The following is a 25,921-nucleotide window of genomic DNA, read 5'->3' as shown; positions in this document are numbered from 1 at the left end:
ACACAGCTCCCCAACCTGTGAGACTTGCATCTGTTGAAATTACAGTCCAGGTTGGAAGAACAAAAGAAGCCCCCTGAATTAAACTGAGCTGAAGAGGTCGCATGTGAAAACGAGCAAAGGGGATCGCGTCCGATGCAGCAGTCATAAGACCTAGAATTTCCATGCATAAGGCTACCGAAGGGAATGATTGAGACTGAAGGTTTCGACAGGCTGTAATCAATTTTAGACGTCTCTTGTCTGTTAAAGACAAAGTCATGGACACTGAATCTATCTGGAAACCCAGAAAGGTTACCCTTGTTTGAGGAATCAAATAACTTTTTGGTAAATTGATCCTCCAACCATGATCTTGAAGAAACAACACAAGTCGATTCGTATGAGACTCTGCTAAATGTAAAGACGGAGCAAGTACCAAGATATCGTCCAAATAAGGAAATACCACAATACCCTGTTCTCTGATTACAGACAGAAGGGCACCGAGAATCTTTGTGAAAATTCTTGGAGCTGTAGCAAGGCCAAACGGTAGAGCCACAAATTGGTAATGCTTGTCTAGAAAAGAGAATCTCAGGAACTGATAATGATCTGGATGAATCGGAATATGCAGATATGCATCCTGTAAATCTATTGTGGACATATAATTCCCTTGCTGAACAAAAGGCAATATAGTCCTTACAGTTACCATCTTGAACGTTGGTATCCTTACATAACGATTCAATAATTTTAGATCCAGAACTGGTCTGAAGGAATTCTCCTTCTTTGGTACAATGAAGAGATTTGAATAAAACCCCATCCCCTGTTCCGGAACTGGAACTGGCATAATTACTCCAGCCAACTCTAGATCTGAAACACAATTCAGAAATGCTTGAGCTTTCACTGGATTTACTGGGACATGGGAAAGAAAAAATCTCTTTGCAGGAGGTCTCATCTTGAAACCAATTCTGTACCCTTCTGAAACAATGTTCTGAATCCAAAGATTGTGAACAGAATTGATCCAAATTTCTTTGAAAAAACGTAACCTGCCCCCTACCAGCTGAACTGGAATGAGGGCCGTACCTTCATGTGAACTTAGAAGCAGGCTTTGCCTTTCTAGCAGGCTTGGATTTATTCCAGACTGGAGATGGTTTCCAAACTGAAACTGCTCCTGAGGACGAAGGATCAGGCTTTTGTTCTTTGTTGAAACGAAAGGAACGAAAACGATTGTTAGCCCTGTTTTTACCTTTAGACTTTTTATCCTGTGGTAAAAAAGTTCCTTTCCCACCAGTAACAGTTGAAATAATAGAATCCAACTGAGAACCAAATAATTTGTTTCCCTGGAAAGAAATGGAAAGTAGAGTTGATTTAGAAGCCATATCAGCATTCCAGGTCTTAAGCCATAAAGCTCTTCTGGCTAAGATAGCCAGAGACATAAATCTAACATCAACTCTAATAATATCAAAAATGGCATCACAGATGAAATTATTAGCATGCTGGAGAAGAATAATAATATCATGAGAATCACGATTTGTTACTTGTTGCGCTAGAGTTTCCAACCAAAAAGTTGAAGCTGCAGCAACATCAGCCAATGATATAGCAGGTCTAAGAAGATTACCTGAACATAGATAAGCTTTTCTTAGAAAAGATTCAATTTTTCTATCTAAAGGATCCTTAAACGAGGTACCATCTGACGTAGGAATGGTAGTACGTTTAGCAAGGGTAGAAATAGCCCCATCAACTTTAGGGATTTTGTCCCAAAATTCTAACCTGTCAGGCGGAACAGGATATAATTGCTTAAAACGTTTAGAAGGAGTAAATGAATTACCCAATTTATCCCATTCCTTAGCAATTACTGCAGAAATAGCATTAGGAACAGGAAAGACTTCTGGAATAACCGCAGGAGCTTTAAAAACCTTATCCAAACGTATAGAATTAGTATCAAGAGGACTAGAATCCTCTATTTCTAAAGCAATTAGTACTTCTTTAAGTAAAGAGCGAATAAATTCCATCTTAAATAAATATGAAGATTTATCAGCATCAATCTCTGAGATAGAATCCTCTGAACCAGAAGAGTCCAAAGAATCAGAATGATGGTGTTCATTTAAAAATTCATCTGTAGAGAGAGAAGATTTAAAAGACTTTTTACGTTTACTAGAAGGAGAAATAACAGACAAAGCCTTCTTTATGGATTCAGAAACAAAATCTCTTATGTTATCAGGAACATTCTGCACCTTAGATGTTGAGGGAACTGCAACAGGCAATGGTACATCACTAAAGGAAATATTATCTGCTTTAACAAGTTTGTCATGACAATTATTACAAACAACAGCTGGAGGAATAGCTACCAAAAGTTTACAGCAGATACACTTAGCTTTGGTAGATCCAGCAGGCAGTGGTTTTCCTGTAGTATCTTCTGGCTCAGATGCAACGTGAGACATCTTGCAATATGTAAGAGAAAAAACAACATATAAAGCAAAATAGATCAAATTCCTTATAAGACAGTTTCAGGAATGGGAAAAAAATGCCAAACATCAAGCTTCTAGCAACCAGAAGCAAATGAAAAATGAGACTGAAATAATGTGGAGACAAAGGCGACGCCCATATTTTTTGGCGCCAAATAAGACGCCCACATTATTTTGCGCCCAAATGCTTTTGGCGCCAAAAATGACGCCACATCCGGAACGCCGACATTTTTGGCGCAAAATAACGTCAAAAAATGACGCAACTTCCGGCGACACGTATGACGCCGGAAACGGAAAAGAATTTTTGCGCCAAAAAAGTCCGCGCCAAGAATGACGCAATAAAATGAAGCATTTTCAGCCCCCGCGAGCCTAACAGCCCACAGGGAAAAAAGTCAAATTTTTGAGGTAAGAAAAATATGATAATTTAAAGCATAATCCCAAATATGAAACTGACTGTCTGGAAATAAGGAAAGTTGAACATTCGGAGTCAAGGCAAATAAATGTTTGAATACATATATTTAGAACTTTATAAATAAAGTGCCCAACCATAGCTTAGAGTGTCACAGAAAATAAGACTTACTTACCCCAGGACACTCATCTACATGTTTGTAGAAAGCCAAACCAGTACTGAAACGAGAATCAGTAGAGGAAATGGTAAATATAAGAGTATATCGTCGATCTGAAAAGGGAGGTAAGAGATGAATCTCTACGACCGATAACAGAGAACCTTATGAAATAGACCCCGTAGAAGGAGATCACTGCATTCAATAGGCAATACTCTCCTCACATCCCTCTGACATTCACTGCACGCTGAGAGGAAAACCGGGCTCCAACTTGCTGCGGAGCGCATATCAACGTAGAATCTAGCACAAACTTACTTCACCACCTCCCTTGGAGGCAAAGTTTGTAAAACTGATTTGTGGGTGTGGTGAGGGGTGTATTTATAGGCATTTTAAGGTTTGGGAAACTTTGCCCCTCCTGGTAGGAATGTATATCCCATACGTCACTAGCTCATGGACTCTTGTTAATTACATGAAAGAAAGATAGTTTAACAACTAGTTATGCAACTATTCTTTTCTTTCCATGTCCTTATAAAATTAGAAGGATGTGTTTGTTAGTGTCTTACATGGATGGTTATATATATATATATATGTATATATATATGTATATATATATATATACATACATGGTGCAGCACTCACAGTAACAATCAAGAATAAATGGCTTATGCCCAGGGTGCACTTTAAAATGGAGTATATACAATTCGAAAATGAAAGGCACTCCCCGGGTCAAAAAAGCAGTAGAAAATTGCTTTATTAAGGTGACATTTCGGGTGTTATCTCATTCTCAAACCAACATCCATGATCATATATATATATATATATATATATATATATATATATATATATATATATATATATATATATATATATATACATACATACAGTATCTCATTTTAAAATATGTATTTACATAAAATAAAAATCTTTATAATATGTAAAGATATTTATCTTAAAAATAAAATACACTAACAATAACTACAATTTCTTTTGTGAATTCAGCAAACATGAAAATCTGTAAGAAAAAAGATCAAAATAATTAGAATATGAAAGCAAGTATGTTATTTCATAACACATTAAAAAACATTTTTATCTGTAAGTATAATAATTCTAAAGTCATCTTCTGTCTATGCTATAAACTTTAGTGTTTGTTCTAATATTAAAGCCAGGTTCAGACTGGATATCTATATATACATCATTTGAAAGAAATCACATTAAATTGGCTAATCAAGAGTTGACTTAAATGTTAACATTAAAATTAGATAAATTAATGTCTAACATACTATTTTGTGCAAATATTCATTAAATATTCAATTGTATGAGGGACATAATTAAATGTAATATTTCATGTCCCTTCCAAAACTAAAATGCCCAAATGTCACCTATGAAATTATTTCAGATGAAATGTATCCCTTTTTTATGTATGATCGGTCACAATCTTAGTCCTCTATAGCACAAAGTAGGGGGAATGTACATGAAATAAATATTAATAAAATAGGACATTGTGAAAACTAATTGTTAGACACGTTCAATTTATTTATTAATAATTCCACCATTATTCCTCCTATGATTCCTCTTAATACCATGCATTGTGCAAACTAACTTCATGTATAATATTTAAAAGTCGATTCTAGTCCAAATATCATTTTTACTGCATTATGTGTCACATTCATCACTTTCCGAATAGAGGATTGTGTCTGAAATACCATCTAAAATAAATGAGAGGAAACAGAAGCGTTTCCCATAGGATGTATTCTGCCTCCCCCAGTCTTGTTCCAGACATTGTGTACACTTATGATGCGAAGGTGTCTTTAGATGTTGTAGAAGTTAGCCCTTTCAAAAGTTAAATGATTCCCTAATCGAAAATAAAGTGTAAATCAAATATCTAAAAGTGGTACATAGTTCTGCATACCTCCCCCTAACACTAACTATTTCCTAAATGTTTCTTAGCAATAGCTTAAAAAGCGTATGTAGCCTCTTTTGTATTATGTTATTATAACAATCAAGTGTGAAGGTGAGTCACATACATTGTGCATACTCAACCTCTGATGTATGACTTTGTCAATTTCGATGTGCTTCAGAGTATCCCTTTATCTGCTATCTGTCACATTCATATATTTCAGACTATCTAAAATCTAATAATGTCTAAAATTATTAATACATGTAAACTAATTGTGTGCCAAATGATTGATCAATGGCCCGAATCCCCCCCTCCCAGTCTTGGTCCATACATTATGTATACCTACCATCTGATGTTGTCATTAAAAATCAGGTGGCAAAGTCATCACAGAAGCCAATGCCAGACACATGATGTATAATTTCTTTCCTAAGATATGGTGAGTCCACTACGTCATCAATTACTAGTGGGAATATCACTCCTGGCCAGCAGGAGGAGGCAAAGAGCACCACAGCAAAGCTGTTAAGTATCACTCCCCTACCTATAATTCCAAGTAATTCTCTTTGCCTCTTTCAGGAGGTGAAGTTTGGTGTCTGAAGAAATGAATTTCCTTTTTTGGATATTTTTCCCTGCAAGCAAGGATTTGGGGTTTAGCTGTGTCCATGTCAATCTCTGCAGCAGAGTAGTGGTGGCTTTTAAGCAGTTAAGCAGTTCTAAGGTTCTGCTTACTTTGTTTCCTTACATATTGCTGCCCTAGGTATGGAAAGCCAGAGTTGGTTACTCTATTCTTTCTTTTTTCTACAGGTCTCTGTAAGGAGTATGTATCCTTTCATGACTTGTAAATTGTCTTCCTGACGGACAGCTAGACTGCAGGTAAGTGCTTTTTGTCTTCTAGGTGTCAGAGACTTTGCACTTTAAAGGATGCATTTATTTATTTTCTGCATTTTTTAACAATGGAGTATAGTAATCCTTTAAATAGGATTCATTAGGCAGTGTGCAGGCACTATGTGGGGACCAGGGGTTAATATTCCCTTATATGGGGAATATTCCTCTATGTGGCTCTTTTTATTTTTTTGTGTTAAATGGTTTATAAGGGGCAGTCCTGGTTTGCACTGTTTGTGTTAGTAACGGCTGTTACTAGGTATCTTTTCAGATCATGTGCTTTGTTCTCTTTTCTGCGCATTTCCGGATAGGCCGATCATGTGACTCCTGTGTTTTCGATATACGGGGCAGATCGGCATCTCTGTTCTTATCAGCAGTCTGTTTTCAGCTTGTGCAGTTGTGTGTTATTGGCTCTTCGAGTCTCCTGGAATTGCTGCTGAAGTGTAGAAGTCCCAGGTTTTAGTTTTCTTTTTTTATTTAGGCTGTGTTCCATTATAACACTTTTTAGGACTCTCTTGAAGTGATAGTAGTTCTTTCTTCAAATTTATTTTTCTTTTATTTTTGGGGTCTAATTTTTCTAGCTATAGATAATAATATTGTTTTTAATAAATGCTTATTATGTCTAGAGGCACAAATTGTTTCTCCTTTGCAATTTTGTACTTCTTGTTTAGCTAGAACGCTTCAATGTAAAGAAAAATTATTGCTTTATGAGCCTAATGTCTCTCAGGATGATACTGTTCAGGCAATGCCGCAATTTTCTCCTCCAACGTCCCAAGCCCCTATGGCGTCACATGCAGTGTCCTGCGGTTCCTCTCAACCTTCTGGTGGAGTTTATTTGCCTGCAGATTTTGCCGCACAGATATCTTCTGCGGTATCTGCAGCATTATCTGCTTTTCCTTTATTGGGAAAATGCAAGATGAGAACTAAACATTTAACAGATAGTATGGTGCCTGTTTCAGCTGCTGCTATGCAGGTTGATCTTCCAAATAATATTGAGGAGGACGTTGCCTCGGAAGCTTCTGAGGGTGAGATTTCAGATTCTGACAGTGTAAATCCTTTATCTGAGGTTGAAAAGGTAAATTTCAGGTTTAAGCTTGAACACCTTTGTGTTTTGTTAAAGAAGGTATTGGCTTCTTTGGACAACTCCAACTCTCCAGTCATGGTTAACCCTAAGAAATCTAGTAAGCTTAATAGATTTTATGATGTTCCTTCCTCGGTGGAAGTGTTTCCTGTGTAACCAAGATTATTGCACAGGAATGGGAGAAGCCAGGGATTCCTTTTCCCCATCTTCAGTCTTTAAAGGGATGTTTCCTGTTGCAGATTCCATTAAAGATTCATGGCGCACGGTGCCTAAAGTAGAAGGGGCTATTTCTTCTCTGGCTAAGAGGACTATGATTCCTATAGAAGATAGTTGCTCTTTTAAGGATCAAATGGACAAAAATCTGGAGGCTTATTTGAAGAAAATGTATGTTGATCAGGTTTACAATGGCAACCTGTTGTTTGTATTGCCACAGTAACAAGTGTGGCATCTTATTGGTGTGATGCCTTGTCTGAATCTATTTTAGAGGAGACTCCATCAGAGGAGATACAGGAAAGAATTAAGGCTCTTAAGCTAGCCAATTCCTTTATTTCTGATGCTAACATGCAAATTATTAGATTGGGGGCCAAGATGCCTGTCTTATCTTTCTTGGCCCATAGGGCTTTGTGGCTAAAATCTTGGTCAGCTGATATTTTCTCCAAATCTAAGCTTTTGGTGCTTCCATACAAGGGTAAGACTTTGTATGGACCTGGATTGGCAGAAATAATATCTGATATTATGGGTGGAAAAGGATCTTTTCTACTGCAAGACAAGAAGATTAGATTTAAAGGATGTCAAAGTAATTTTCGTTCCTTTCATAATTTCAAAGGTAAGAAGTCTGCCTCTTCCGCTTCCAAACAGGAGCAATCCAGGCCTTCTTAGAGACCCAGTCAGTCTTGGAAGAAGGGGAAACAATCTAAGAAACCTACAGCTGTCTCTACGTCAGCATGTAGGGTCGGCCCTCGGTCCGGGATCGGATCAAGTGGGGGGCAGACTTTCCCTGTTTTGTCAGGCATGGTTTTGAGATGTCCCAGATCTTTGGGCTATGGGTATAGTTACCCAGGATTACAAGATAGAGTTCAGATCTCTCCCTCCCAGGGGCAGATTTCATCTCTCAAGATTATCTGCAGATCAGATAAAAAGAGAGGCATTATTGAACTGCGTTCAGGATCTTTCCTCTCTGGGAGTGATTGTTCCAGTTCCTGTAAAGGAACAGGTTCTAGGATTTTATTCAAATCTTAATGTGGGGAGTGGTATACACAAATGCACACCACACCCTTTAGGGTGCGCCTCCCAGTTGCCAAAAAATCGGATAGATAAATAGTCTAGAACCTAGACATAAAACAATACACACAGTAACACAGGATAAAACAACAGAACAGTGAACTATACAGTAGGTATAGGTATGTTAATGTCCATTCATCAATCAAGTCCCACTATCTGGCGGCAGCACTCTGTCAAAGGATGGTCGTCCTGATGGTTAGATACTGCAAATAGAAGAACACAGAGGCGCCACCATGGCCCAGTACCACCAAAACAAAGAAATAAATATATAGAAGGCACTATATATACTCACAAACGTCAAGCACCCAGGTGGTGCTAGTGGGGCAGGCTGAAACTTCACAGTAGTTCAGCTCACTGAACAGTATGTTTAAAACAGTATGTACTACAGCCACTAAAAGCAACACTGGGCTGATCGTCTGTGCAGCGCTACCCCGCTGCTTGTCAGACATTCTGAGGCTCAGTAGTAGGAAACAGACGTAGGGAGGGATTATTTATTCCTGATGCTTAAAAACTTTGTTGTCAAATCCTGACTAACTCGTCCTGAAAGGCAGCTCTTGTAACTTCCCGAGGAAGCGGAGGATCACTTGCCGTGGTTTGTCTACTGGGCGACTTATGGTTCCAGCTTGCTGATATTGCACCTGGAGGTGCTTTGTTTCCTGTGAGTATACCCATTAGGGCTATATTCTCCCTGGGCTCAAACAATACTAGGCCATGTTGGTTTGCCTCTCTCTTTTCTAGGCATAGGATCTTAGGCTCTCAAGGAACACCGACTGGATCTATTTGGAGGTATATCAGTGAGCTGAACTACTGTGAAGTTTCAGCCTGCCCCACTAGCACCACCTGGGTGCTTGACGTTTGTGAGTATATATAGTGCCTTCTATATATTTATTTCTTTGTTTTGGTGGTACTGGGCCATGGTGGCGCCTCTGTGTTCTTCTATTTGTTTTATTCAAATCTGTTTGTGGTTCCCAAATAAGAGGGAACTTTTTGTCCCATTTTAGACCTAAAGTGTCTCAACAAGTTTCTCAGGGGGCCATCCTTCAAAATGGAGACCAATTTGTCCATTCTTCCTTTGGTTCAAGAGGGTCAGTTCATGATGACCATAGATCTAAAGGATGCATATCTTCATGTTCCTATTCACAGGGATCATTACAAATTCCTGAGATTCGCTTTTCTAGACAAACATTTCCAGTTTGTGACTCTTCCGTTTGGCCTTGCCACAGCTCTCATCATTTTTTCAAATGTTCTGGGGGCTCTCTTGGCAGTGATCAGGTCTTGGGGAATTGCAGTGAAGCCTTACTTAGACTACATATTGGTTCAGGTGCCATCTTTACAACAAGCAAACATTTATACAGAGATTTTGTTGTCTTTTCTACATTCCCATGGGTGGAAAGTGAATCTGGGAAAGAGTTCCCTTGTTCCAGCTACAAAGGTGGTGTTCTTAGGGACTATAATAGATTCCCTATCTATGAAAGTTTTTCTGACGGAGGTCAGGAAATCCAAAATTCTCTCTGCTTGCCTCTCTCTGAGTCTACTGTTTGGAAATCAGTAGCTCAATGTATGGAGGATAGATCTAGACGTGTCAACGAGAGACTCTCTTCCGTGGTGGTTTTCTCAGGAACATCTGTCTCAGGCGCACATGCTTCCGGAGGCCTTCTTGGGTGATCGTAACCATGGAAGCCAGCCTGCTAGGCTGGGGAGCAGTCTGGGACTTGTTAAGGGTGCAGGGATTATGGACTCAGGAGGAGTTTGCTTGCCCCATAAACATCTTAGAGTTGAGAGCGATTAAAAATTCTCTAATAACTTGGCCTCAGTTGGTTTTAGCGTGCTTTATCAGATTTCAGTCAGACAATATGACCTTAGTGGCTTACATCAACCACCAGGGATGAACTCTCAGTTCCTTAGCCATGAGGGAGGTGGCTCGGATTATTCAGTGGGCGAAAGCTCGCGATTGTTGTCTATCTGCCAGCCACATTCCAGGAGTGGACAATTGGGAAGCAGATTTCCTGAGCAGACAGACATGTAATCCTGGGGAGTGGGCTCTCCATCTGGAGGTGTTCTCCAGGTTAACCCTCAAATGGGGGGTACCGGAGTTGGATCTGATGGTGACTTGACAGAATGCCAAGCTTCCAAGATATGGTTCAAGGTCAAGAGATCCGCAGGTAGTTCTGATAGATGCTCTGGCGGTTCCTTCAGGGTTCAGTCTAGTTTATCTGTTTCCTCTGTTTGCACTTCTTCCACAAGTCATTGCTCGTATCAAACAGTAGAGAGCATCAGTAATTCTAATAGCTTCTGCATGGCCTCACAGGATCTGGTATGCAGACCTATTGAAAATGTCATCTCTACCACCTGGGAGGTTGCCTCTGAGGAAGAATCTTTTAACTCAGGGTCCATTCTTCCATCCAAATCTCATTTCTCTGAAACTGACTGCTTGGCGATTGAACACTTAGTTTTGTCTAAGCGTGGTTTTCTGAGTCGGTCATTGAGACCATGATCCAGGGTCGCAAGCCTGTTACTCAAATAATTTACCATAAGGTATGGCGTAAATACCTTTATTGGTGTGAATCTAAGGGCTACTCTTGGAGTAGAGTTAGGATTCCTAGAATTTTGTCTTTTCTCCAGGAAGGTTAGCAGAAGGGATTGTCAGTCAGTACTCTGAAAGGTCAGATTTCTGCTTTATCTATTCTGTTACATAAGCATTTGGCTGTATTGCCAGATGTTTAATCCTTGTTTAGGCCTTAGTAAGAATCAGGCCTGTGTTTAAATCGGTTACTCCTCCTTGGAGTCTTAACCTTGTTCTTAAAGTTTTGCAGCAGGCTCCGTTTGAGCCAATGCATTCCACAGATATTAAATTGTTATCGTAAAAGGTTTTGTTTCTTGTTGCTATTTCTTCTGCGAGGAGAGTTTCGGAACTCTCGGCTTTGCAGTATGATTCACCTTACCTTATCTTTCAAGCGGATAAGTTGGTCCTGTGTACTAGGTTGGGTTTTCTTCCTAAGGTAGTTTTGGTTAGAAATATTAATCAGGAAATTATTGTTCCTTCTCTCTGTCCCAATCCTTCTTCTCATAAGAAGCATCTGTTGCACAACTTGGATGTTGTGCATGCTTTAAAATTCTATTTACAGGAGACTAAGGATTTTCGCCATTCTTCTGCCCTTTTTGTTTGTTTCTTGGGAAAGCGTAAGGGTCAGAAGGCTACTGCTACTTCTTTCTTTTTGGTTGAGAAATATGATGCATTTTGCTTATGAGACTGCTGGACAGCAACCTTCTGAGAGAGTTACAGCTCATTCAATGAGAGCTGTCTCGTCCTCTTGGGCTTTCAAAAATGAAGCTTCTGTAGAACAGATTTGCAAGGCTGCAACTTGGTCCTTTCTTCATACTTTTTCCAAATTTTATAAATATTATACTTTTGCCTTGGCTGAGGCCTCTTTTGGGAGAAAGGTTCTTCAAGTGGTGGAGCCTTCTGTTTAGATCTACCTATCTTGTCCCTCCCTTATCATCTGTGTCCTGTACCTTGGGTATTGATTCCCACTAGTAATTGATGATGGTATGTATTCACCATATCTTAGGAAAGAAAACATATTTTATGCTTACTTGATAAATTTATTGATTTCCGGATATGGTGAGTCCACGGTCCCCCCTTTATTTATTTTTGACTAAAGCTCAGGCACCTTTGTGTTATTCCTTTTTCCATTTCCCTTCAGTCGAATGACTGGGGATTATGGGTAGGGGAGTGATACTTAAAGGGACAGTCTATCATAGAATTGTTATTGTTTTAAAAGATAGATAATCCCTTTATTACCCATTCCCCAGTTTTGCATAACCAACACAGTTATATTAGTATACTTTTTACCTCTTTGATTACCTTGTAACTAAGAACCTACTGACAGCCCCCTGATCACATGACTGTGACTGTTTATTATCTATTGTCTTGCATTTAGCATTGTGTTGTGCTAAATCTTAAATAACCCCCTGTGTCTGAACACAGTGTTATCTATATGGCCCACATGTACTTTCTGTCTCTTTGTGTTAAAAAGAGAATTAAAAAGCATGTGATTAGAGGCAGCCCTCAAAAGCTTAGAAATTAGCATATGAGTCTGCCTAGGTTTAGTTTAAACTAAGAATACCAAGAGAAAAAAGCAAATTTGATGATAAAAGTAAATTGGAAAGTTGATTAAAATTAATAGTCCTATCTGAATAATGTAAGTTTACTTTATATTAGAATGTCCCTTTAACAGCTTTGCTGGGGTGCTCTTTGCCTCCTCCTGCTAGCCAGGAGTGATATTCCCACTAGTAATTGATGATGTTGTGGACTCACCATATCCAGAACAAAAGAAATGTATCAGGTAAGCACAAATTATGTTTTACCTATGATTATAAAATATATTTTAGATTTTGATATTGTAATTTCTTAAACAATCCTAAATTGTTCGCACGATTCTACTTTCATTTTACTAAAAGTGTCACATTTTGCAATGCTCCTATATAACTTATAATATTTACCTTCTGAAGTGGTTGTTGATGATGTTGTCTCTGACATTGACCCCCTCATCCTGGAATGGCCCCTCTACGACTTTGTCGTCCTTCTCATCTTTTTGGAGTTCTAGTGACACCTGGATGTCCTGCAGCATGCCTGCCTGTTGAGCTATGTTATGAAGGACGCTGCAGGCTATAATGATCTTCGCCACCTTCCTAGGGCTGTATTGGAGGGCTCCTCCAGACCTATCCAGTCATTGAAAATGCATTTTGAGGAGCCCAAAAATGCATTCAACTACAGCCCTAGTTTGACTGTATGCCTGATTATAGTGCCTCGTCAGTGGGGTTACAAAGAGTCGTAATAAGCCGATTCCGGCTCATGTAACCCGAATCACCTATAAATAAATAACATTACAAAATGTCTATATTATAAATATATGATAAATAATAGAATGAAAAAATACAGTTAAAGAAAGAAAATGATACAATGCATTTGTGTATACGAAAATCGCATAATCTCCATGAAATTAAAATACGGGTTAAACGTTTGCATAATCTAGCTAAAATTTCTATATGTAATAAACTAGAATTGCTCTGCTAGTGAATTTGCTGATTTCACAGAGTCTTTCAAACTGCTAAAGTTTATATGGCCTAGATTTGGAGTTTGGCGGTAGCCTTGAAAACCAGCGTTAGAGGCTCCTAACGCTGGTTTTAGGCTACCTCCGGTATTTGGAGTCACTCAAAAAAGGGTCTAACGCTCACTTTTCAGCCGCAACTTTTCCATACCGCAGATCCCCTTACATCAATAGCGTATCCTATCTTTTCAATGGGATTTTTCTAACTCCGGTATTTAGAGTCGTGTCTGAAGTGAGCGTTAGAATTCTAACGACAAAACTCCAGCCGCAGAAAGAAGTCAGTAGTTAAGAGCTTTCTGGGCTAACGCCGGTTCATAAAGCTCTTAACTAGTGTACTCTAAAGTACACTAACACCCATAAACTACCTATGTACCCCTAAACCGAGGCCCCCCCCACATCGCTGCCACTCAATTAAATTTTTTTAACCCCTAATCTGCCGACCGCCACCTACGTTATCCTTATGTACCCCTAATCTGCTGCCCCTAACACAGCCGACCCCTATATTATATTTATTAACCCCTAACCTGCCCCCCACAACGTCGCAGCCAGCTACCTACAATAATTAACCCCTAATCTGCTGACCGCAAAGCGCCGCTACTTAAGTTATCCTTATGTACCCCTAATCTGCTGCCCCTAACACCGCCGACCCCTATATTATATTTATTAACCCCTAATCTGCCCCCCTCAACGTCGCCTCCACCTGCCTACACTTATTAACCCCTAATCTGCCGAGTGGACCGCACCGCTACTATAATAAAGTTATTAACCCCTAATCCGCCTCACTAACCCTATAATAAATAGTATTAACCCCTAATCTGCCCTCCCTAACATCGCCGACACCTAACTTCAATTATTAACCCCTAATCTGCCGACCGGAGCTCACCGCTATTCTAATAAATGTATTAACCCCTAAAGCTAAGTCTAACACTAACACCCCCCTAACTTAAATATAATTTAAATCTAACGAAATTAATTAACTCTTATTAAATAAATTATTCCTATTTAAAGCTATTTAAAGCTAAATACTTACCTGTAAAATAAATCCTAACTAATTACACCTACTCTAAGCCCCCTAATAAAATAACAAAGACCCCCAAAATAAAAAATGCCCTACCCTATTCTAAATTACTAAAGTTCAAAGCTCTTTTACCTTACCAGCCCTGAACAGGGCCCTTTGCGGGGCATGCCCCAAGAAGTTCAGCTCTTTTGCCTGTAAAAAAAACATACAATACCCCCCCCAACATTACAACCCACCACCCACATACCCCTAATCTAACCCAAACTCCCCTTAAATAAACCTAACACTAAGCCCCTGAAGATCATCCTACCTTGTCTTCACCTCACCGGGTATCACCGATCGGTCCTGGCTCCAAAATCTTCATCCAACCCAAGCGGGGGCTGGCGATTCATCATCCGGTGGCCAATAGAATGCGAGCTCAATCTGATTGGCTGATTGGATCAGCCAATCGGATTGATCTTGATTCTGATTGGCTGATTCCATCAGCCAATCAAAATATTCCTACCTTAATTCCGATTGGCTGATAGAATCCTATCAGCCAATCGGAATTCGAGGGACGCCATCTTGGATGACGTCCCTTAAAGGAACCATCATTCTTCAGTTGGACGTCGCCGGATGAAGATGGGTCCGCGGTGGAGGTCTTCAGGATGGAGCCGGTCCTCATCGGATGAAGATAGAAGATGCCGCTTGGAAGATGATGGTTGCCGGTCCGGATCTACTCTTCTTCCCGGATAGGATGAAGACTTTGGAGCCTCTTCTGGACCTCTTCAGCCACCGGATGATGGATCGCCAGCCCCCGCTTGGGTAGATGAAGATTTTGGAGCCAGGACCGATCAGTGATACACGGTGAGGTGAAGACAAGGTAGGATGATCTTCAGGGGCTTAGTGTTAGGTTTATTTAAGGGGGGTTTGGGTTAGATTAGGGGTATGTGGGTGGTGGGTTGTAATGTTGGGGGGGTATTGTATGTTTTTTTTTACAGGCAAAAGTGCTGAATTTCTTGGGGCATGCCCTGGTAAGGTAAAAGAGCTTTGAACTTTAGTAATTTAGAATAGGGTAGGGCATTTTTTATTTTGGGGGTCTTTGTTATTTTATTAGGGGGCTTAGAGTAGGTGTAATTAGTTTAAAATTGTTGTAATATTTTTCTTATGTTTGTAAATATTTTTTTATTTTTTGTAACTTAGTTCTTTTTTATTTTTTGTACTTCAGTTAGTTTATTTCATTGTAGTTATTTGTAGGTATTGTATTTAATTAATGTATTGATAGTGTAGTGTTAGGTTTAATTGTAGGTGATTGTAGGTATTTTATTTAATTAATTTAATGAGAGTATAGTGTTAGGTTTAATTGTAACTTAGGTTAGGATTTATTTTACAGGTAATTTTGTTATTATTTTAACTATTTTAGCTATTAAATAGTTCTTAACTATTTAATAGCTATTGTACCTGGTTAAAATAAATACAAAGTTACCTGTAAAATAAATATTAATCCTAAAATAGCTATAATATAATTATAATTTATATTGTAGCTATATTAGGATTTATTTTACAGGTAAGTATTTAGCTTTAAATAGGAATAATTTATTTAATAAGAGTTAATTAATTTCGTTAGATTTAAATTATATTTAAGTTAGGGGGGTGTTAGTGTTAGGGTTAGACTTAGCTTTAGGGTTTAATACATTTATTAGAATAGCGGTGAGCTCCGGTCGGCAGATTAGGGGTTAATAATTGAAGTTAGGTGTCGGCGATGTTAGGGAGGGCAGATTAGGGGTTAATACTATTTATTATAGGGTTAGTGAGGCGGATTAGGGGTTAATAACTTTATTATGATAGCGGTGCGGTCCGCTCGGCAGATTAGGGGTTAATAAGTGTAGGCAGGTGGAGGCGACGTTGTGGGGGGCAGATTAGGGGTTAATAAATATAATATAGGGGTCGTGGTGTTAGGGGCAGCAGATTAGGGGTACATGAGGATAATGTAAGTAGCGGCGGTTTACGGAGCGGCAGATTAGGGGTTAAAAAAAATATTCAGGGGGCGGCAGATTAGGGGTTAATAAGTATAAGGCTAGGGGTGTTTAGACTCGGGGTACATGTTAGGGTGTTAGGTGCAGACGTAGGAAGTGTTTCCCCATAGCAAACAATGGGGCTGCGTTAGGAGCTGAACGCTGCTTTTTTGCAGGTGTTAGGTTTTTTTTTCAGCTCAAACAGCCCCATTGTTTCCTATGGGGGAATCGTGCACGAGCACGTTTTTGAGGCTGGCCGCGTCCGTAAGCAACTCTGGTATCAAGAGTTGAAGCTGCGTTAAATATGCTCTACGCTCCTTTTTTGGAGCCTAACGCTGACATTATATGGACTCTCAATACCAGAGTTATTTTAAAGGAGCGGCCAGAAAAAAGCCAGCGTTAGCTACGCGGGTCCTTACCGACAAAACTCTAAATCTAGCCGTTGGTCAGTTATGTTTAAAGAGCTACACAGTCCCTTTAATAGTATTGCCAAGGCTATGACCTGCTACATATCTGTTTATATAAACCTAGACATTTGCTAAAAGAGAAAAGTAAATGGTTGAACCTCATTCTATATCTGCACATTCTAGCTACAGTTGTGCTCATAAGTTTACATACACTGGCAGAATTTATGATTTCTTTGTCATTTTTCAGAGAATATGAATGATAACACAAACACTTTTCTTTCACTCATAGTTAGTGTTTGACTGAAGCCATTTATTATCAGTCAACTGTGTTTACTCTTTTTAAATCATAATGACAACAGAAACTACCAAAATTACCCTGATCAAAAGTTTACATACCCCGGTGATTTTGGCCTGATAACATGCACACAAATTGACACAACGGGGTTTGAATGGCTATTAAAGGTAACCATCCTCACCTGTGATCTGTTTGCTTGTAATTAGTGTGTGTGTATAAAAGGTCAATGAGTTTCTGGACTCCTGACAGACCCTTGCATCTTTCATCCAGTGCTGCACTGACGATTCTGGATTCTGAGTCATAGGGAAAGCAAAAGTATTGTCAAAAGATCTGCGGGAAAATGTAGTTGAACTGTATACAACAGGAAAGGGATATAAAAATATATCCAAGGAATTGAGAATGCAAATCAGCAGTGTTCAAACTCTAATAAAGAAGTGGAAAATGAGGGGTTCTGTTGAAACCAAACCACGGTCAGGTAGACCAACTAAAATTTCAGCCACAACTGCCAGGAAAATTGTTTGGGATGCAAAGACAAATCCATAAATAGCTTCAGGTGAAATACAGGACATGTGGTGTGACTGTTTCAAGATGCACAATAAGAAGGCACTTGAGGAAAGATGGGCTACATGATCGAGTCGCCAGAAGAAAGCCATTACTACACAATTGCCACAAAGTATTCCGCTTACAATACGCCAAACAGCACAGAGACAAGCCTCAAACCTTCTGGCACAAAGTCATTTGGAGTGATGAGACCAAAATGTAGCAGGTAATAGCTAAAATGTGCAGATATAGAATGAGGTTCAACCATTTTCTTGTCTCTTTCAGCAAATGTCTATGTTTATATAAACAGATATGTAGCAGGTCATAGCTAAAATGTGCAGATATAGAATGAGGTTTAACCATTTACAACAGCAAATGTCTAGGTTTATATAAACAGATATATAGCAGGTCATAGCTAAAGTGTGCAGATACAGAATGAGGTTTAACCATTTTCTTGTCTCTTTCAGGCAAATGTCTAGGTTTATATAAACAGATATGTATCAGGTCATGGTTAGTGTTAAGCTGAAGCCATTTAATATCAATCAACTGTGTTTACTCTTTTTAAATCATAATTACAACAGTAACTACCCAAATTACCCTGATCAAAAGTTTACATACCCTGAATTTGGCCTGATAACATGCACACAAGTTGACAGAAAGGCAATGGCTACTAAAGGTAACCATCCTCACCTGTGATCTGTTTGCTTGTAATTAGTGTGTGTGTATAAAAGGTCAATGAGTTTATGGACTCCTGACAGACCCTTGCATCTTTCATCCAGTGCTGCACTGACGATTCTGGATTCTGAGTCATGGGGAAAGCAAAAGTATTGTCAAAGGATCTGCGGGAAAAGGTAGTTGAACTGTATACAACAGGAAATGGATATAAAAAGATATCCAAGGAATTGAGAATGCAAATCAGCAGTGTTCAAACTCTAATAAAGAAGTGGAAAATTAGGGGTTCTGTTGAAACCAAACCACGGTCAGGTAGACCAACTAAAATTTCAGCCACAACTGCCAGGAAAAATGTTTGGGATGCAAAGACAAATCCAGAAATAACTTCAGGTGAAATACAGGACATGTGGTGTGGCTGTTTCAAGATGCACAATAAGAAGGTACTTGAAGAAAGATGGGCTGCATGGTCGAGTTGCCAGAAGAAAGCCATTACTACGCAAATGTCACAAAGTATTCCGCTTACAATACGCCAAACAGCACAGAGACAAGCCTCAAACCTTCTGGCACAAAGTCATTTGGAGTGATGAGACCAAAATGTAGCTTTTTGGCCACAACCATAAACGCTACATTTGGAGAGGAGTAAACAAGGCCTATGATGAAAGGTACACCATTCCTACTGTGAAACACGGAGGTGGATCACTGATGTTTTGGGGATGTGCGAGCTACAAAGGCACAGGAAATTTGGTCAGAATTTAAGGCAAGATGAATGCAGTATGTTATCAAACAGAATGCCTCATTTTCCACTTCTTGATTAGAGTTTGAACACTACTGATTTGCATTCTCAATTTCTTGGATATCTTTGTATATCCCTTTCCTGTTTTATACAGTTTAACTACACTTTTTCCCACAGATCCTTTGACAATTCTTTTTCTTTCTCCATGACTCAGAATCCAGAAACGTCACTGCAGCACTGGATGAAAGATGCAAGGGTCTGTCAGGAGTCCAGAAACTCATTGACCTTTTATACACACACACTAATTACAAGCAAACAGATCCAGGTGAGGATGGTTACCTTTAATAGCCATTGCCTTTGTGTCAACTTGTGTGCATGTTATCAGGCCAAATTCACCAGGGTATGTAAACTTTTGATCAGGGTCATTTGGGTAGTTTCTGTTGTAATTATGATTTAAAAAGAGTAAACACAGTTGATTGATAATAAATGGCTTTAGCCAAACACTAACCATGAGTGAAAGAATTTTTTTTTGTGTTATCATTCATTTTCTCTGAAAAATGGCCAAGAAATCATAAATCCTGCCAGGGTATGTAAACTTATGAGCACAACTGTATGACCTGCTACATATGTGTTTATATAAACCTAGATATTTGCTGAAAGAGACAATTAAATGGTTAAACCTCATTCTATATCTGCACATTTTAGCTATGACCTGCTACATATCTGTTTATATAAACATAGACATTTGCAGAAAGAGACAAGTAAATGGTTAAATCTCATTCTATAGCTGCACATTTTAGCTATGACCTGCTACATATCCGTTGATATAACCCTAGACATTTGCTGAAAGACAAATGGTTAAACAACGTTCTATATGTGCACATTTTGCACATTACACAAACACAGCTGTTTGAGAACATTACAGTGGCAATTGTCTAACTTCTTAACCATGCTGTGCACATGTACTCACCAACGCGTCACCCGTGGGGAAACTGTCTGTCCTCAAACTGTTGCCAGAGTGAGGAATGCCTGAGGATAGGGGCACCCCCGAAATTTGCAAACACGTTCATAATTTGCATCTGTGCGTCGCAAATTAACTGCATGTTCAAACTATGATAGTGCTTGCGATTTCGGAAAGGACCCTCTTCTGCTGGAGCCTGCAGAAAAACATGGGTGCAATCTATTGCTCCCAAAACATTTGGCATTTCAGCTATTTAATAGAATTCCCTCTTGAGGTGTCTCCAATTGTCCTCATTTTGATGGAATCCTATGAAAAGCCTCCAAACGTTTTCATGGCGTTCAGAAACCTTTCAAAAATCACAGAGAAGGGGCCTTGAGACAAGCCAGACAAGTAACCCTAATAAATCGTAATGTTAAAGTGTAAAATATAACATATACAGTGTATCTTCGTAATGTTTGTTCATATGCGTAACAAATACTTAGTAAACACGATGTTATATTAAAAACCACAAGTCCATTCTCAAATGATTCAAAGTGCATAGTTGTCTATAATGTGTGAATAGACATGGCATAGAATCTGATTGAGCAATGTTGCTGCAATATTGTTGCAAAACGATAAAATAATGGCTGACATATATAAAATTAAATATAAGTGATTGGCGAGATTTCAATATTTTACGTGTACCATTGAAATCGCAATAATATAATAATATGTAATATTGAGTGAGAAACTGATTAAAGAAGCAATAAAGTCCTAATAATACAATCCCCATGGTTCAAGCTTAGAATGATGTTGTCATATTAGCTGATGCTTGCGCAGTGAATGGGGTAAGTAGCGCAGCGCTGGGCACCATTTCTTTCTAATTACACGATGAGTCCACGGATCATCATAATAACTATTGGGATATTAACTCCTGACCTGCAGGAGGAGGCAAAGAGCACCATAGCCAAAGTTGTTAAATACCACTCCCCTTACCCACAAACCTCAGTCATTCTCTTTGCTGTAGTGCATGGAGGTGGTAAAATTAGGTGTCTAATTCTTCTATCAAGAGTTTGATATTTTTAAACAGAGCAAGTTTGTTTTGTTTTTTACTTGGGGTTTAGCTGTATTCCACATCAGTCTCTTCAGTAGAGCTGTGGTGGCTTTTAAGTTTTTTTGGGAACTTGGGGGGTATAATCCCTTCTGTGCCTCTCAAGATTGCTGCCCCTGCTATGATAAAGACTATGTAGGTTTACTTAGGCTTTGTTTTTTATTATCAGGTCCATGTTAGGATGGAGATCCTTGAAAGAGTGTTAGACTGCTTTGCTGCCTGGCAGTTTGGAGGCAGGTGCTATTTTTGTTCTTTTTCTGCTGGTACACAGAAAGACGCATTGGCATTTATGGGATTACTACTGCTTGTGTGCAGGTGTTTTTTTGGACAGTTTTTTTTTTATTATGTAGTATGCTTATACTCAGCTAGAGAAACTGTGTTTGATACCTGGAGACTTTATGTGAAAATCTTCATTTTCTATGGAGACTGTTGTTCAGCAGCCTCCTGTTCAAGCTGTAGCTCAGCTTTCTCCCCATTCCTCTTAGTCTCACTCCTCTTCACATGCAGTGCTCTGTGTGTAGTCTCAGGCTAGTTTTTCTTTACAGGATTTGTCTGCTCACATATCCTCTGCTATATCTGATGTGTTGTCTGCTTTTCCTGTGTTACAGGGTAAACGCAGAAGGACTTCTGATTCTGTTGCAGTTTTATCTATTGTTCCTTCTCATAGGACTGAGGAAGAAGATATTTCAGTAGCGTCTGAGGGTGAAATTTCATACTTTGATAGTGTGTCTCCTTTGACTGATTCTGAGGTGGTTTCTTTCAGATTTAAGTTGGAGCACCTCCATTTGTTACTCAAGGAGGTTTTGGCTACTTTGGATGATTCTGATTCAACATTCACAGTTACTCCAAAGAAGGCTAGTAAGTTAAATAAGTTTTTTGATGTTCCCTCCGTGGCGGAAGTTTTTCCTGTTCTGGATAAGGTTTCAGAGGTTATTTCTTGGGAATGGGAGAAGCCTGGAATTCCTTTTTCCCCTTCTCCTATTTTTAGGAAGATGTTTCCTATTGCAAATTCAATTAAGGATTCTTGGCAGACAGTCCCTAATGTTTAGGGAGCTATTTCCACTTTGGCAAAGAGGATCACTATTCCTATTGTGGATAGTTGTGCTTTTAAGGACCCCATGGATTAGAAGTTGGAGGCTTTACTTAAGAGGATTTATGTTTATCAGGGGCTCCAATGGCAACCTGTTGCGTGTATTGCCACGCTTACAAGTGCGGCTACATATTAGTTTGATGCATTGTCTGATTCTATTCTTCAGGAGACTTCTCTGGAAGAGATTCAGGATAGAATTAAATCTTTAAAATTGGCCAATTCTTTTATTGCGGACGCCTCTTTACAGGTTGTCAAGTTGGGAGCAAAGATTTCTGGCTTTGCTGTTTTGGCTCGCAGGGCTTTATGGTTAAAGTCTTGGTCTGCGGATGTATCATCCAAGTCTAAGCTTTTATCTGTTCCTTACAAAGGCTGAAATTATCTCTGATATTACTGGTGGGAAGGGGCATTCTCTTCCTCAGGATAAGAGAAATAAGCAGAAGGGTCGTCAGAGTAATTTCCATTCCTTTCATAACTTCACTGGTAAGTCTTCCTCTTCCTCCTCCAAGCAGGATCAATCCAGGCCTTCCTGGAGACATAATCAGTCCTGGGACAAGGGGAAGCAATCTAAGAAGCCTGCCGCTGGCTCAAAATCAGCATGAAGGGTCCGCCCCTGATCCGGTAATGGATCGTGTGGGGGCAGTCTGTCTTTGTTTGCTCAAGCGTGGGCAAGGGATGTTCTAGATCCTTGGGTAATAGATATTGTATCCCAGGGATACAAACTGGAGTTTAAGTCTTTTCCTCCCAGAGGCAGGTTTAATCTCTCAAGGTTATCGGTAAATCGGTTAAAAAGAGAGGCATTTTTAAGTTGTGTCCAGGATCTTTCCGATATGGGAGTGATGATCATCCCTGTTCCAGTTCAGGAGCAGGGACTAGGGTTTTATTCCAATCTGTTCATCGTTCCCAAAAAAGAGGGAACTTTCAGACTCATTTTAGATCTCAAATTGCTAAACACATTTCTCAAGGTTCCATCATTCAAAATGGAGACTATTCGGTCAATTCTACTTCTGGTTCAGGAGGGTCAGTTCATGACTACGGTAGATCTGAAGGATGCATATCTACATATTCCCATTCACAAGGATCATCGCAAGTTTATGAAATTTGCTTTTCTAGACAAGCATTTTCAGTTTGTGGCTATTCCTTTCGGTAATGCAACTGCTCCCAGGGTGTTTTCAAAGGTCCTGGGTGCGTTACTGGCAGTTCTCAGACTGCAGGGGGTTGCAGTAGCTCCTTACCTGGATGACATTCTAGTTCAGGCTCCGTCTTTTCAACAAGCAAACGCTCACATGGAGTTGTTGTTGTCTTTTCTGCACTCCCACGGTTGGAAGGTGAATTTAGGAAAAAGTTCCTTGATTCTGGCTATAAGAGTGGTATTTTTTGGTACCATTATAGATTCTCTGGAAATTAATATTTTTTTGACAGAAACAAGGAAGTCAAAAATGTTCAATTCTTGTTTGGCTCTTCAGTCATCTCCTCGGCCATCGGTGGCCCAGTGTATGTAAGTTATTGGTCTAATGGTCTCAGTCATGGACATCATTCCGTGTGCTCGGTTTCATCTCAGACCTCTGAAGTTATGCATGCTGAGACTGTGGAACAGAGATTATATGGATCTGTCTCCAAAGATACTTCTAGATCATGCTGCAAGAGATTCTCTTCCGGGTAGTCTCAGGATCGTCTCTCCCAGGGAACCTGTTTTTGCAGACCTACCTGGGTGATTGTGACCACGGATGCCAGTCTGCTGGGTTGGGGAGCTGTCTGGGGTTTGTTAAAGGCTCAGGGTCTGTGGACTCGGGAGGAATTGTTTCTTTCTATAAATGTCTTAGAGCTGAGAGCAATTTTCAATGCTCTTCTGGCCTGGCTTCAGTTGTCTTCAACCCAGTTTATCAGATTTCAGTCAGTCAATATAATGTCCGTAGCTTACATCAATCATCAGGGAGGAACTTAGAGTTCCTTGGCGATGGAGGAGGTAGCCAGGATTATTTAGTGGGCAGAGGTTCACAATTGTCGTCTGTCTGCAATCCACATTCCTGGGGTAGACAATTGGGAAGTGGATTTTCTGAGCAGACAGTCTTATCATCCGGGGGAGTGGGAGCTTCATCCAGAGGTGTTTTCCAGTTTGATTCTCAGGTGGGGTCAACCGAAGTTGGATCTTATGGCATCCCGCCACAATGCCAAGCTTCCAAAGTATGGGTCGAGGCCAAGGGATCCTAAAGCAGTTCTAATAGGTGCTCTAGCAGTTCCTTGGAGGTTCAGTCTGGAATACGTGTTTCCCCCGTTTGCTCTTCTTCCTCGGGTCATTGCTTGGATCATGCAGGAGAGGGTGTCAGCGATTCTCATTGCACTGGCCTGGCCTCGCAGGATCTGGTATGCAGATCTGGTGGAAATGTCATTGTCTCCTCTGTGGAGTCTTCCATTAAGGATGGACCTTCTACTCAAGGGCCCTTCCTTCATCCAAATCTCGTTTCTCTGAAGCTGACTGCTTGAAGATTGAACACTTGATTTTATCTGAGTGTGGTTTTTCTGATCAGTTATTGAGACTATGATTCAGACGTGTAAGCCTGTGACTAGAAAGATTTATTACAAGATATGGCTTAAATATCTGTATTGGTATGAATCTAAGGGCTACTCCTGGAGTAGAGTTAGGATTCCTAGGATTTTGTCTTTTCTCCAGGAGGGTCTGGAGAAAGGTTTGTTTGCTAGTACCCTGAAGGGTCAAATTTCTGCTTTATCTATTTTGTTACATAAACATCTGGAGGATGTTGTTCAGTCTTTTTGTCAGGCCTTGGTAAGAATTCAGCCTATGTTTAAGTTTTTAACTCCTCCTAGGAGTCTTAATTTAGTTCTGAGAGTTCTTCAACAGGCTCCATTTGAGCCTATGCATTCTTTGGATATTAAGTTTGTTTTTGGTTGCTATTTCTTCAGCTCGAGTTTCAGAGCTTTCTGGTTTGCAATGTGAGTCTCCTTTTCTTATTTTTCATTCTGATTAGGTGGTACTTCGTACTGCTTTAGGTTTTCTTCCCAAGGTTGTTTCTGATAAGAATATTAATCAGGAAATTGTTGTTCCTTCTTTGTGTCCTAATCCTTCTTCTCATAAGGAACGTTTGTTGCACAATCTGGATGTAGTTCGTGCTTTGCAGGCGACGAAGGATTTTTGCCAGTTTTCTTCTTTGTTTGTTGTTTTTTCTGGAAAATGGAAAGGTCAGAAAGCTATGGCTACTTCTCTTTCGTGTTGGTTGAGGAGTTTTATTCACTTGGCATATAAGTCTGCTGGTCAGCAGCCTCCTGAGAGAATCACGGCTCATTCCACAAGGGCTGTTTCTTCTTCTTGGGCTTTCAAGAATGGTGCTTCTGTAGATCAGATTTGCAAGGCTGCCACTTGGTCATCTTTACACATTTTTTCTAAATTTGACAAATTTGATACTTTTTCTTCAGCTGAGGCTGTTTTTGGGAGAAAGGTTCTTCAAGCAGTGGTGCCTTCTGTTTAGGTTAACTGTCTTGTCCCTCCCTTATCATCCGTGTCCTCTAGCTTGGGTATTGATTCCCAATAGTAATTATGATGATCCGTTGACTCACTGTGTCATTAGAAAGAAAATGAAATTTATTCTTACCTGATAAATTTGTTTCTTTCTTGACACGGTGAGTCCACGGCCTCGCCCTGTATTTCAGATAGTTTATGTTTTCATAAACCTCAGGCACCTCTGCACCTTTTATTACTCTCCTTTCTCCTTTACCGCTGGTCGAATGGCTGGGGTTTGTGGGTAAGGGGAGTGGTATTTAACAGCTTTGGCTGTGGTACTCTTTGCCTCCTCCTGCAGGTCAGGAGTGAATATCCCAATAGTAATTATGATGATCCGTGGACTCACCGTGTAAAAAAAGAAAC

The sequence above is a fragment of the Bombina bombina genome, chromosome 1 (genome assembly GCF_027579735.1).
Source record: "Bombina bombina isolate aBomBom1 chromosome 1, aBomBom1.pri, whole genome shotgun sequence".
Lineage (NCBI taxonomy): Eukaryota > Metazoa > Chordata > Amphibia > Anura > Bombinatoridae > Bombina > Bombina bombina.
This window is presented reverse-complemented; position numbering follows the sequence as displayed.